The sequence below is a fragment of the Peromyscus eremicus genome, chromosome 5 (assembly GCF_949786415.1).
Source record: "Peromyscus eremicus chromosome 5, PerEre_H2_v1, whole genome shotgun sequence".
Lineage (NCBI taxonomy): Eukaryota > Metazoa > Chordata > Mammalia > Rodentia > Cricetidae > Peromyscus > Peromyscus eremicus.
The window spans coordinates 103,745,522-103,757,098 of record NC_081420.1 but is presented as its reverse complement, the minus strand read 5'-3'; the positions used below and the strand labels follow the sequence as shown (position 1 = coordinate 103,757,098).

At 45.1% G+C, this 11,577-nt stretch overlaps 1 pseudogene; it reads left to right on the top strand.

The window, feature by feature from the left end:
• The first annotated feature begins 3,371 nt into the window (after window positions 1–3,371).
• Window positions 3,372–4,499, top strand: LOC131910721 (pre-mRNA-splicing factor 38A-like; annotated as a pseudogene).
• Window positions 4,500–11,577: the final 7,078 nt, after the last annotated feature.

The following is an 11,577-nucleotide window of genomic DNA, read 5'->3' as shown; positions in this document are numbered from 1 at the left end:
GATTCTGTCACTCAAAACAGTTCCAACTCAGCCATTTACACTGGCTATTGTCCTGAACCATGTTTCCTGGCAACTCCCTAGCTGCTTTCTGGTTCTGGGGTAAGAAAAGGACCACAATTTAGACATTTTAAATCTCTGTGTATGCTGTCACAGAAATGGAATTATTTGCCTGTGCCACAAGTGTGCTTGACATGTCACGTCGCCTGTGTCTCGAAGACTCTTCCACTGTGACATCAGGTAGTGTGGAAAGAATGAGATGCCCATTCTCATCTCCATCTTCCCTGAAACTGTCTGCACAGTGAGTGCCCTCTCACCCTGTCCTGACCTGCTGACTCTCTGTTCACCTTGTGAACTCCAGCAGTGTGAGGATAAGAAGGCACGGGAAAGTGCCTTGTTCCTGGGAACTACTGAGGTTCTCAAGGGACACAGTTCATACCCCTCTGCCTCACATAGGTTAATGTTCTCTTTGGCCACAAATTGTACCTAATGGTTCCCATTGTCTGTAAAATCATGTGAGGAGGTGGGATGGCTCCTCTGGCTGTCACTTTTCAGCATGGGGAAGTGGGAACAGTTTCATACTGGTCACACAGTGAACACTACAAGATTTTCAGGGTGCACACACTCATTGAGGATGTTGAAATCTTCTGTTCTCTTACTGGAAGAATGAGCCAGTGCCTCCCTGCCTAGTTCTTGTCCAGTTGCTGTGAAACATGTTTGGATGTTGTAGCTCAAAACCTACTGTGGGATTAGAACTCAAGCTCCTTCCACACCAGCCTGTGCTCCCTCTCTCTGTACCCATCCCCATGTGAGCACAGTAACAAGTATCCAGGCAGAAGAGCATGCTTTATGTTATTATATATGTATCTATTTATTTATTTATTTATCTAATTTGAGAAATGTTGCACTATATTATACTGATTGTCCTAAAGTTCACTTCACAACCAGCATGGCCTGAAACATCACCCAGTCCTTCTACCTTGGCCTGAGATTAAGAGTGTGCAACTACTCCCTGACCCAGGAAAACAAGTGCCCTCCCAGTCCTTTCATTGCTGTTTTAAACCAATCAACCATCATCAGTGATGATTCCTGCAGTGCCCTTTTCAAACACCAGGGGGCAGGAGAGACATGAGGATTTTTAGCCAGTCTCTCTGGCTTGATAGAGAGAAGAGCCCTTCCTAGGAGTAAAGATGAAATGTGACCCTTACTTCCAGGGGAGCCTGAAGGCATTACTGAGTTCCTGCTATAAACACACTTCTGTGGAGGTATGCATTTCTGAGGATGAACAGGACACTCCACCAAGGAGGTTTTATATACTCTTAGTAGCCCTTACCATTGGAAAATTTGTTGTCAGTTAAATATTCTTTTAACATCAGGACTTGGTTAATTTGCATAAGGGTAAGAGATAAGCAACAAGCCACTTCAAGGATGAGAACAATTATTTCATTGGAAAATTCAGCTTTTGATCCTTTATGTCTCTGGTCTCTGCTCCCTACAACCACTTGACTACTTTCTGATGGAACAGTTTGAAAACTCCACAGAATTTAAAAACATCAGAGCCCTGGTCCTCCTATCACAGAAAAGGAATCATTTGTATCTCATCCTACTACTAGGTACAAGCTATTCAAGCCTGTTGTCTCTTGTTTTACAGTGTCATTCCTTATATGCAGGCAACACATTTTACCCACTACCCAGTTCAGGACCACCTAAGTGATCTAATTGAACTACTACTCTCTATCAAGTCCTTGTGAACATCTCAAACACAGGTTTTTGAGAGCAGTATTTTCTTTTCAATGGGCTAAAGACATCAGCGAAGAACTGCTGAATCTTTTAACATATGCATGTTTAACTTTTAATGCAAATGCCAAACTGTCTTCCATGACTGTCATTTTGCATCTCCTCCAGACAAGTGTGAGGGTGCCAGTGTCTTCATATCTTTTCGACCACTTGGCATTATGGCTCCTGAGGCTGATTGTATTGAATGGGTGTGAAGGAGCATCTCATTGCAGATGTTTCAATGAAAATTGAGCCTCTGTTCCCTGCTTCCACTTGCTCCTGTTCACTCCATACTTCCTTCCATAGAAATGCACCTCAGCATCTTTATTTCACATATCTGCTATGGCCTTGGAAATTACCAGCAGAGGGTCTCTGAATGAAGGTGCAGTGAATAACCAAGCACATGGGTTCCACCCCTCCCACAGCTGTCTTAGTTGTTGTTCTAGTGCTGTGAAGAGACACCATGACCAAGAAGACATCTTGTAGTAGAAATCATTTATTTCACAGCTTCCTTACAGTTTTCAAAGGATGAGTCCATGGCCACTATCCTGGTGGGCAGCATGGCAGCAGGCAGGCATGGTGCTGTGGGCTCTTGCTGCAGCTGAGAGATTGCACCCTGATCCACCAGCAGGAGCCAGAGAGTTAGACTGGGCCTGGCATGGGTTTTTGAAACCTCAAACCCCATCCCCATTGAAATACCTTCTCCAAAAAGACCATGCCTCCTAAAGAGTCCACCAACCGGGAACCAAACACTCAAATATATGAGTCTATAGGGGTCATTCACATTCTAACCAGCACACCAGCTGAGCTGTGAAAAAGTCTTCTATCAACAAGAAGCAATAGGAAGCCCAGGATACATGGAGAAACTACTGAGAGTAGGGAGAACAGCTGCCATTAATGGCTGGGACAAGAGACTGGGCAGGAATGCACTGGAGCTGCTACAGAGTAACAGTAGGAAGTTTTAATTATTAGAGGAGGCTGGGAAAGGCATGGCTGTGTCATGCTAGGAAAAACACAAAAAAAACTAAGGAGGGAGTGCCCGCCACTTAACAGGCCATGGGTGCATGTGTGTGGAACATGGAAATCAGTGAGTCTGTGGAGAATGCCCAGTGGGCCTGGAGCCCCACTCACCATGTGGAAGATTGCCAGGGCTGGGGAAATCCCCGTGCTTCCAACCGCTTCCAGTCCAGGCACTGGGGGAGTTCCTGCACAGCGCTCCAATGTCTGAGCTAGACCCCTCCCGGGTCCCCCAGCCACACCACAGACCGCCAGCATGTGCTGCTGGCCCCAGCAGGAATAGAAGTCAGAGGAGAAAACTTTTCCCACCACCAGCCGTGACCCCGCCCACAGCTTGGTTCAGATTGGCTTTCTCAACCGCCTCGCCACGCCCATTGAGGGCTCTGGATGTGCTTCCCCTATCTCTTAGACCAGTCTTGGATAGTCCCGGGAAAGGGTTCAGCTCCGCAATTTCCGGTTCCAAGCTGGTGGCCTCAGGTCTTAGAAGGGTTTCCTCCGCCTCTAGACGTCTTTTTTTAAAACGTGGATGTGATGATTTGTATTGAGGAAGCTGAGAGAAACAGAATCGAAAGCGTTTTAAGATGGCAAACCGTACGGTCAAGGATGCCCACAGCATCCATGGCACCAACCCTCAGTATCTGGTGAAAAAGATCATTCGCATGCGGATCTATGAATCAAAGTACTGGAAAGAAGAGTGCTTTGGACTTACAGCTGAACTTGTAGTCGACAAAGCCATGGAGTTAAGGTTTGTGGGTGGTGTCTATGGGGGAAACATAAAGCCAACTCCTTTTCTGTGTTTAACCTTGAAGATGCTTCACATTCAACCTGAGAAGGATATCATTGTTGAGTTCATAAAAAAATGAAGATTTCAAGTATGTCCGGATGTTGGGGGCACTTTACATGAGGCTGACAGGAACTGCAATGGATTGCTACAAGTACTTGGAGCCTTTGTACAATGACTATCGAAAAATCAAGAGCCAGAAGCGGAATGGGGAGTTTGAACTGATGCACGTAGATGAGTTCATTGATGAACTTCTGCACAGTGAGAGAGTCTGTGATATCATTTTGCCCCGGCTGCAGAAACGCTATGTGCTGGAGGAAGCTGAACAACTGGAGGCCCGAGTTAGTGCTCTAGAAGAGGACATGGATGATGTGGAATCCAGTGAAGAGGAGGAGGAAGAAGATGAGAAGCTGGAAAGAGTCCCATCACCTGACCATCGACAAAGAAGCTACCGAGACCTGGACAAGCCACGACGTTCTCCTGCACTGCGCTACAGGAGGAGTCGGAGTCGGTCTCCCAGGAGGCGAAGTAGATCCCCCAAAAGAAGAAGCCCTTCTCCACTCCGAGAAAGGCATAGGAGCAAGAGTCCACGACGCCATCGAAGCAGGTCCCGAGGCAGACGACACAGATCCCGCTCTAAATCCCCAGGTCACCACCGTAGTCAAAGACATAGGAGTCACTCCAAGTCTCCTGAAAGGTCTAAGAAAAGCCACAAGAAGAGCCAGAGAGGAAATGAGTAATGGATTCATTTTGACTTCTGCCCAGATGGCCTCCTGTGGATAGGAGAAGAATAGGTTTAGTGAAAGGATCAAGATCTCCTCTTCAGGCAGCTATGCGTATTTTGGGATAAGGTCAACAAGGCAAAGCGACAGCCTACAGAATGGGAAAAGATCTTCACCAACCCCACATCTGACAGAGGACTGATATCCAGAATATATAAGGAACTCAAGAAATTAGACAGCAAAAGCCCAGCAGTCCAATTAAGAAATGGGCTATAGAACTAAACAGAGATTTCTCAACAGAGGAAACTCAAATGGCTGAAAGACATTTAAGGAATTGCTCAACATCCCTCATCATCAGGGAAATGCAAATCAAAACAACTCTGAGATACCACCTTACGCCTGTCAGAATGGCTAAGATCAAAAACACTGAAGACACCTTATGCTGGAGAGGATGTGGAGCTAGGGGAACTCTCCTCCACTGCTGGTGGGAATGCAAGCTTGTACAAACACTTTGGAAATCAATATGGCGCTTTCTTAGAAAATTGGGAATCAATCTCCCCCAAGATCGAGCTATACCACTCTTAGGCATATATATACCCAAGGAATGCTCAACCACACCACAAGAGCACTTGTTCAGCTATGTTCATATCAGCTTTGTTTGTAATAGCCAGAACATGGAAACAACCTAGATGCCCTTCAACTGAAGAATGGATAAACAAAATGTGGTACATATACACAATGGAATACTACTCAGCAGAGAAAAACAATGACATCATGAGGTTTGCAGACAAATGGATGGATCTAGAAAAAATCATCCTGAGTGAGGTAACCCAGACTCAGAAAGACAAACATGGTATGTACTCACTCATAGCAGGATACTAGATGTGGAACAAGGATGACTGGACTGCTACTCACATCACCAGGGAGGCTACCTGGAAAACAGGACCCCAAGAAAGACACGGGGATCGCCCAATGACAGAGAAATGGAATGAGATCTACATGAACAGCCTGGACATGAGTGGGGGTAGTGAAGGGCGAGGGTTGAGGGAAAGAGAGCTTGGGGGAGCAGGAGATCCCAGCTGGATCAACAACAGAGAGGGAGAACAAGGAATAGGAGACCATGGTAAATGAAGACCACATGAGAATAGGAAGAAGCAAAGTGCTAGAGAGGCCCACAGAAATCCACAAAGATACCCCCACAACAGACTGCTGGCAATGGTCGAGAGACAGCCCGAACTGACCTACTCTGGTGATGGGATGGCCAAACACCCTAATTGTTGTGCTAGAAACCTCATCCAACTACTGAGGGATCTGGATGCAGAGATCCATGACTAGGCCCCGTGTGGATCTCTGGGAGTCCAATTAGCGAGAATGAGGAGGGTTTATATGAGCGAGAATTGTTGAGACCAAGTTTGGATAAAGCACAGAGACAAATAGCCAAACGAATGGAAACACATGAAATATGAACCAATGGCTGAGGGGTCACCAACTGGATCAGGCCCTCTGAGTGGGTGAGACAGTTGATTAACCTGATCTGTTTGGGAGGCATCTAGGCAGTGGGACCGGGTCCTGTGCTCATTGCATGAGTTGGCTGTTTGAAACCTGGGGCCTAGGCAGGGTCGCTTGGCTTGGCCTGGGAGGAGGAGACTGGACCTACCTGGACTGAGTCTACCAGGTTGATCTCAGTCTGTGGGGAAGGCTTTGCCCTGGAGGAGATGGGAATGGGGGGCGGGCTGAGGGGAAGGTGAGGGTGGCGGGAGGGGGGAGAACAAGAGAATCCGTGGCTGGTATGTAGAACTGAATTGTTTTGCAAAATAAAAATTAAAAAAAAATCAAGTCGTTTGGTTGGTTTTTGTTTTGTTTTTATTTTAATATTACAGAGGTGGTGCTAAATTTTGTATCTCTTTGAATTATAATCAACATCTTTGAAGGATGTTTTTGACCAAATCAAGGTCAGGTTTTGACCTAACCAGCTATGGTTATTCATACGTAAAAAGGGTCAAGAGGATCTGGGAGTTGGGGAGATTCATGACAATGAAGAGATGTAGCCACGTGCTGATCCTTTTCTTATTTGTAATTAAACCGGACACAGTTGTCATTTTTTTTTAGTTTCTGCTTTCTCTATGAAAACCTGAGAGTTCTGTGGTTGATACTGCTGCGACCCAGCTAGTAAAGCATAGTAATTCTTAACTTCTCATTAACTACAGACAGCAGTAGTACATTAAACATGCAAAGTTACCATTAGCAGTTTTGTAAGAACAAAATACGTTCAAACGTAAAGGTTTTTCTGGATTTCTTTTTAATTCCGTTTCATTAAACAATTCAACATGATTGCACTTAGCATCCTTTATACAAGCCAGGTATGGTGGTTCACACTTGTAATCTCAACACAGGCTGAAGCAGAATACGGTTTGTAGTTTTGACCTAAGTTCCTAGATAACATTAGAGACTGCTTTTAGAGGGGATGGGAGTGAGAGGGCTGTGGTAATGAAAATGACACATTCAGTTTAGCAAGTTGAAGACATCCAAGGGTATTTCTACATGGATGGAAATAGGGACTAGTGGGGCTCAGCAGAGTGATCTAGGCCAGAACTAAGAATTGTCAAAGATGTTTAGAGGCCCAAGGGAGTATGAATAGATTTAAGGTCAAACAGAAGCACCACAGGCAATGCCCGCATTTGGAACTAGTAATACAGGTCACTAGTAAATACTGGAATGAGCCGTTCACAAAGGTAGAAGAATCAGTAAGTCAAGGATACCGAAGGGTCTGAAGATATAAAAGCTTTGCTATGACCGTAGGCTCTGACACTAGAGAGTATTACAAACTTAGCTAAAACAGTTCCTTTTGCCTGCACTTACCTTTCCTCCTTTAAGGGGGTAGAAATGATTGACTTCTTGTAACTCTAATCCTAAGAAGAATTGTAAAGACCAGCTGCCTTATAGGAACCAGCTTCTCAGGAAGTAATATCTGGTCCTAGAATAAACATTTCCATTGTTTGCTGTTGCCTGGGGGACTGTTTTAGCAATATTAAAAGCAGTTTTTATCAAAAAAAAAAAAAAAAAAAGAAAGAACTAAGGAGTAAGTTCTACAGTGCTAGGCCATGGTCCAGAGATTATTGGGGTCTGGAAAGCCAGAGGGAAGGCAATTATAGAGGTGGATTGAATAGGGGATGTGGCTTAAGAAGTGCTTGAGTTGCAGTGTCTAAATGAAATATCCAGCACCTATCGGGAAGGATCCGCGTAGATCCTATGATCACCTTAATAGTCACATTCTGAGCTCTCTCAGAATATGTTTGTGACACCCCATCCAAAAAAAAGCCACTCCAGTATAAGGAGGTCTGAAGAGTACAGAACCTGCAGATTAGGGGAAAGAGAACAAAAGGGACATTTCCTTCCTCTGTGTGTGACTGTAGCTGCTACAGAACTCTGGATAATAATGAAGATAATACGTTCATGCTGCCAAGTGGCTCTGAGCATCTCTCCTTGTGGGCCAGAGACATGCACAGGCACTACTCAAAAGGAGCGGGGATGTAAGCAACATTCCTGGCTTTGGGGAATAAAGAAACTCCAACCCTAGACAGGCAGTGGATGTATATACCTTTAATGCCAGCAGTTGGGAGGCAGAGGTAGGAGTATCTCTGTGAGTTCCAGGCCAGCCTGGTCTCGAGCGTGAGTTCCAGGACATCCATGGATACATAAAGAAATCCTGTCTGACAAAACAAACATGGGGGGATGTAGGGAAAGGGGGTCAGCTAAAGAAACCCACCATGACCCTGGAGTCCAGAACCAGTGAAAGAAAGAGCCTAGATCTGGAACCCAAGCCAGAGCTGTTCTAGCACCTCAAGATATAGCCTGACTCCCTGAGAAGTCAGGATACCTTTCCCTCCAGAGCCAAACTGTACCATTGCAGCTCAAGCCACCAGAACTGTCCTAACATGTCAAGGTATAGCCTGACTCCCCAAGCAGTCAGGATAGCTTTTCCCCAGAGTTGCAACATTCACTTACATTTTGGTGCCAAAACCCAGTACAGATTCCCTTGGTGCCTGTGCTCTCCCCTTGTGGTCTGAGCCACACTAGGACCCTATCCCTTATCTCCAGTCCATCTGCAATAGACCCAACTTCCAGTTCACTGATCACTCAGCATTCTATCCAGAAGCAGTAATTAGGAGAGTTCCCCCTTTAGTCGTTGTAGATATTTCCCTCCGTCTAAGGAATGACCATTGAGTGTTCAGCACCCAGTAGTACTTTTGGAATCTGAGGTACCCCCAGTTATGGTCTTTAAGGCTACAGCTGGCCCTCTTCACCTGACCACACTCCCCACCCTTATAACTTTAATTAGGCTGTTTCCTTAGGCCCAATTAGGTTATTGCATCCCTTCCTGTGCTTTCCCCTGTTTTCCCAATAAAAAGGAACCACAAAAGTCTCCTTTTTCCAGCCCTTTCCTCTGGATGAGACTCTTCCCCTAGAGCTTGGTTTTCTCTTGCCCTCTTGCTTCTACAGAAGCCCTACTGCCAGTCACCCAAGTTTCTCCATTGGCTTAGGCCGGCTAAGCTTGTTACACCTGACCCTCTGAATGGCTTGGTCCTGATTCAGTCCTCCTTGAGTCCAGGGGATGCCCATGACTACAGGCTGCAGTGACTTTTTCCTTAACCTTTCACCCATGGGAACTTTGTACTCCATACCTTCCTATTCCCCCTTGGGATGCCTCTTAGAAAATCTCAAGCCTTTACACCTGGTGCCCGATTTGAAAGACCCTAAACTTGTTCACCTTTGCAATAAAGTTTGGCCTCAATATTCCTTAGATAACCAATCTAAATGGCTGCATAATGGCACACTCGATTGTAGTGGTATTGTACTCCCCCAAATATTGTGTACCCTAATAAATTTATCTGGGGTCAGAGAACAGACAGCCACTAGATACAGAGGCTAGAAAATGGTGGCACTCACGCCTTTAATCCTAGCATTCCAGAGACAAATTCCTCTGGATCTGTGAGTTCAAGGCCATACACCTTTAAGTGCTGCACACACACCCTGGGCATGAAGCCATTCTGACCAACCCTTGCCCCTGGATAGGTAATTGGTGAAGGGAACACAGGGGCACTGGTCAGCTGAAGCATGTGGGGCACCAGGAACTTCTGTATGCCCCAAATAACATTTTGCCATTTGAAGTTTGAGAGGCCCCTATTCTGTCCTAGGGTTTGACACACTCACAGATATCTGGCAGCATGAATGTATTATATTATTAATATCCAAAATCCAGGAGCAGCTACAGCTACAAAAGCACTCAGGGAAAAGATCCATCTGCTCCTTTTTCAGCAGGTCCAATACTAATCGGTGGGGGGCACTCCTCTGTATGGGTGACCTCCTCCTGTATAATGATGCTTTGCCTGGTAGAAGGCTACTCTGTGGACATTGGTAGGGGCATTTGGAGTTAGTTCTCTCCTTCCATAATGAGGACTCTGGGGTTGATTTCTGGCCACCAGCTTGCAGGCAGGTACCTTTACCTGCTGAGTCATTTCACAGGCCCTGGCAAGGGTATTTGAGGACACACATCTCTACCAATTTCTTCTGACACGTCTATGAGTTACTCCCTGTCTGTAATATCAGCCTCTGACTCTGCAGAACTTACCAGTTTAATCTAAGGTTCCCTATGTCTCCTGAGGAGTCTCCCCTGAATGAGAAGAAGGAGAAGCAGGAGCCCACATCCAGAGTCCCTCATCCCTTACAGTCATGATTTTAAGCCTACACATTACACTCCCACTCAAACACAGCTGTTTCATTGGAACACACTGCAAACTTGACACCTCTGAAGTACCTATCCCCTATCTACTCCATTTCCACACTGCCTTACTTTCATGGCCAGCTCCTACACACATAAGGGTAAACAAGTTATCATTAGATAGACTACTTCTGGCTGAATTGGGGCATCAAGGTTCTTGGGACAATCTTGGGATGTAACAGGTTCTGCAGATCTCTGGCTCCATAGCTAGGGGCTGGTAATCCTGTAATAGTAACTGGTTAAAAGTCTGGCTAGAAATATTTTGGGTCTGCTGTTGAAGAAATCTAGGCAAGAGGTTTATGAGACAGGGTGCAATTAGTAGGCATAAGAAAAGGAAGAAAAGAGGGGATAAGAAGGGTAGCATCCAGTTCCATATCTGACTATTAGTGATCCACTAGCTAGAAGTATCAGGCTGTTTCTGGTTTTGAAGATCCATTTGAAGTCGTTGGATCTTATCTTTCACTACACCTGATTGGTTGACATAAAAACAATATTCTTCTCCAAGAAAGAGACAAAGACCACCTCTTTCTTCTGTTAGTAATCTAATCCTCTCTGATTTTGTAGTACTGCAGTGGCCACTGAGTCTATTTGTCCCTGAAGGGTAAGGATATTCTGAGATACCTGTTGGAAATCCTGGATGAATTGTGAGGAAAGCCTATGGTAAATAGCTTGGGAACTAGTCAGTCCTGCGACCACCTCTTTCTTCTGTTAGTAATCTAATCCTCTCTGATTTTGTAGTACTGCAGTGGCCACTGAGTCTATTTGTCCCTGAAGGGTAAGGATATTCTGAGATACCTGTTGGAAATCCTGGATGAATTGTGAGGAAAGCCTATGGTAAATAGCTTGGGAACTAGTCAGTCCTGCTATTCCAGTGGCTACACCTGCATTTATGCCCAGGGCTGTTAGAAATGGTATTACTTGGATTGCTTACTTGTCATGCCATGCTGCTATGAACTTGTCAATGGGAATTGGCAAGGGTTCTTCACCAGGTACCATCCCTAATTTCGGAAACAGTGTAGATGGAGAATTTTTCTGCAGCTCCCCCCAAGTCCCGCCAGTCCTGGAACCCACTTATAAAATAAACACACAGACCCTTAATTATTTAAACTGCTTGGCCATTAGCTCAGGTCTATCATTGTCTAGCTCTTACTCTTATATTTAGCCCATTTCTATTACTCTTTACTTTGCCATGTGGCTCATGGCTTACTGGTACTTTACATCTTTCTTGTCCTGGTGGTGGCTCCAGCGGTCCCTTCTTTTCTTCCTCCTTCCTCAATTCTCCTCTCTGTTAGTCCCGCCTATACTTCCTGTCTGGCAATTGGCCAATTAGTGTTTATTTAAATAGAGCGATATCCACAGCACTTCCCCTCTTCTTCTTTTTTAAAGAGGAAGGTTTTAACTTTAACATAGTAAAATTACATATAACACAACAATTATTGAGCAAGAATTACAGTTACAATATTAAAGAAGATATCCTATCTATTTTATATTTGTGAGTTTAAGGT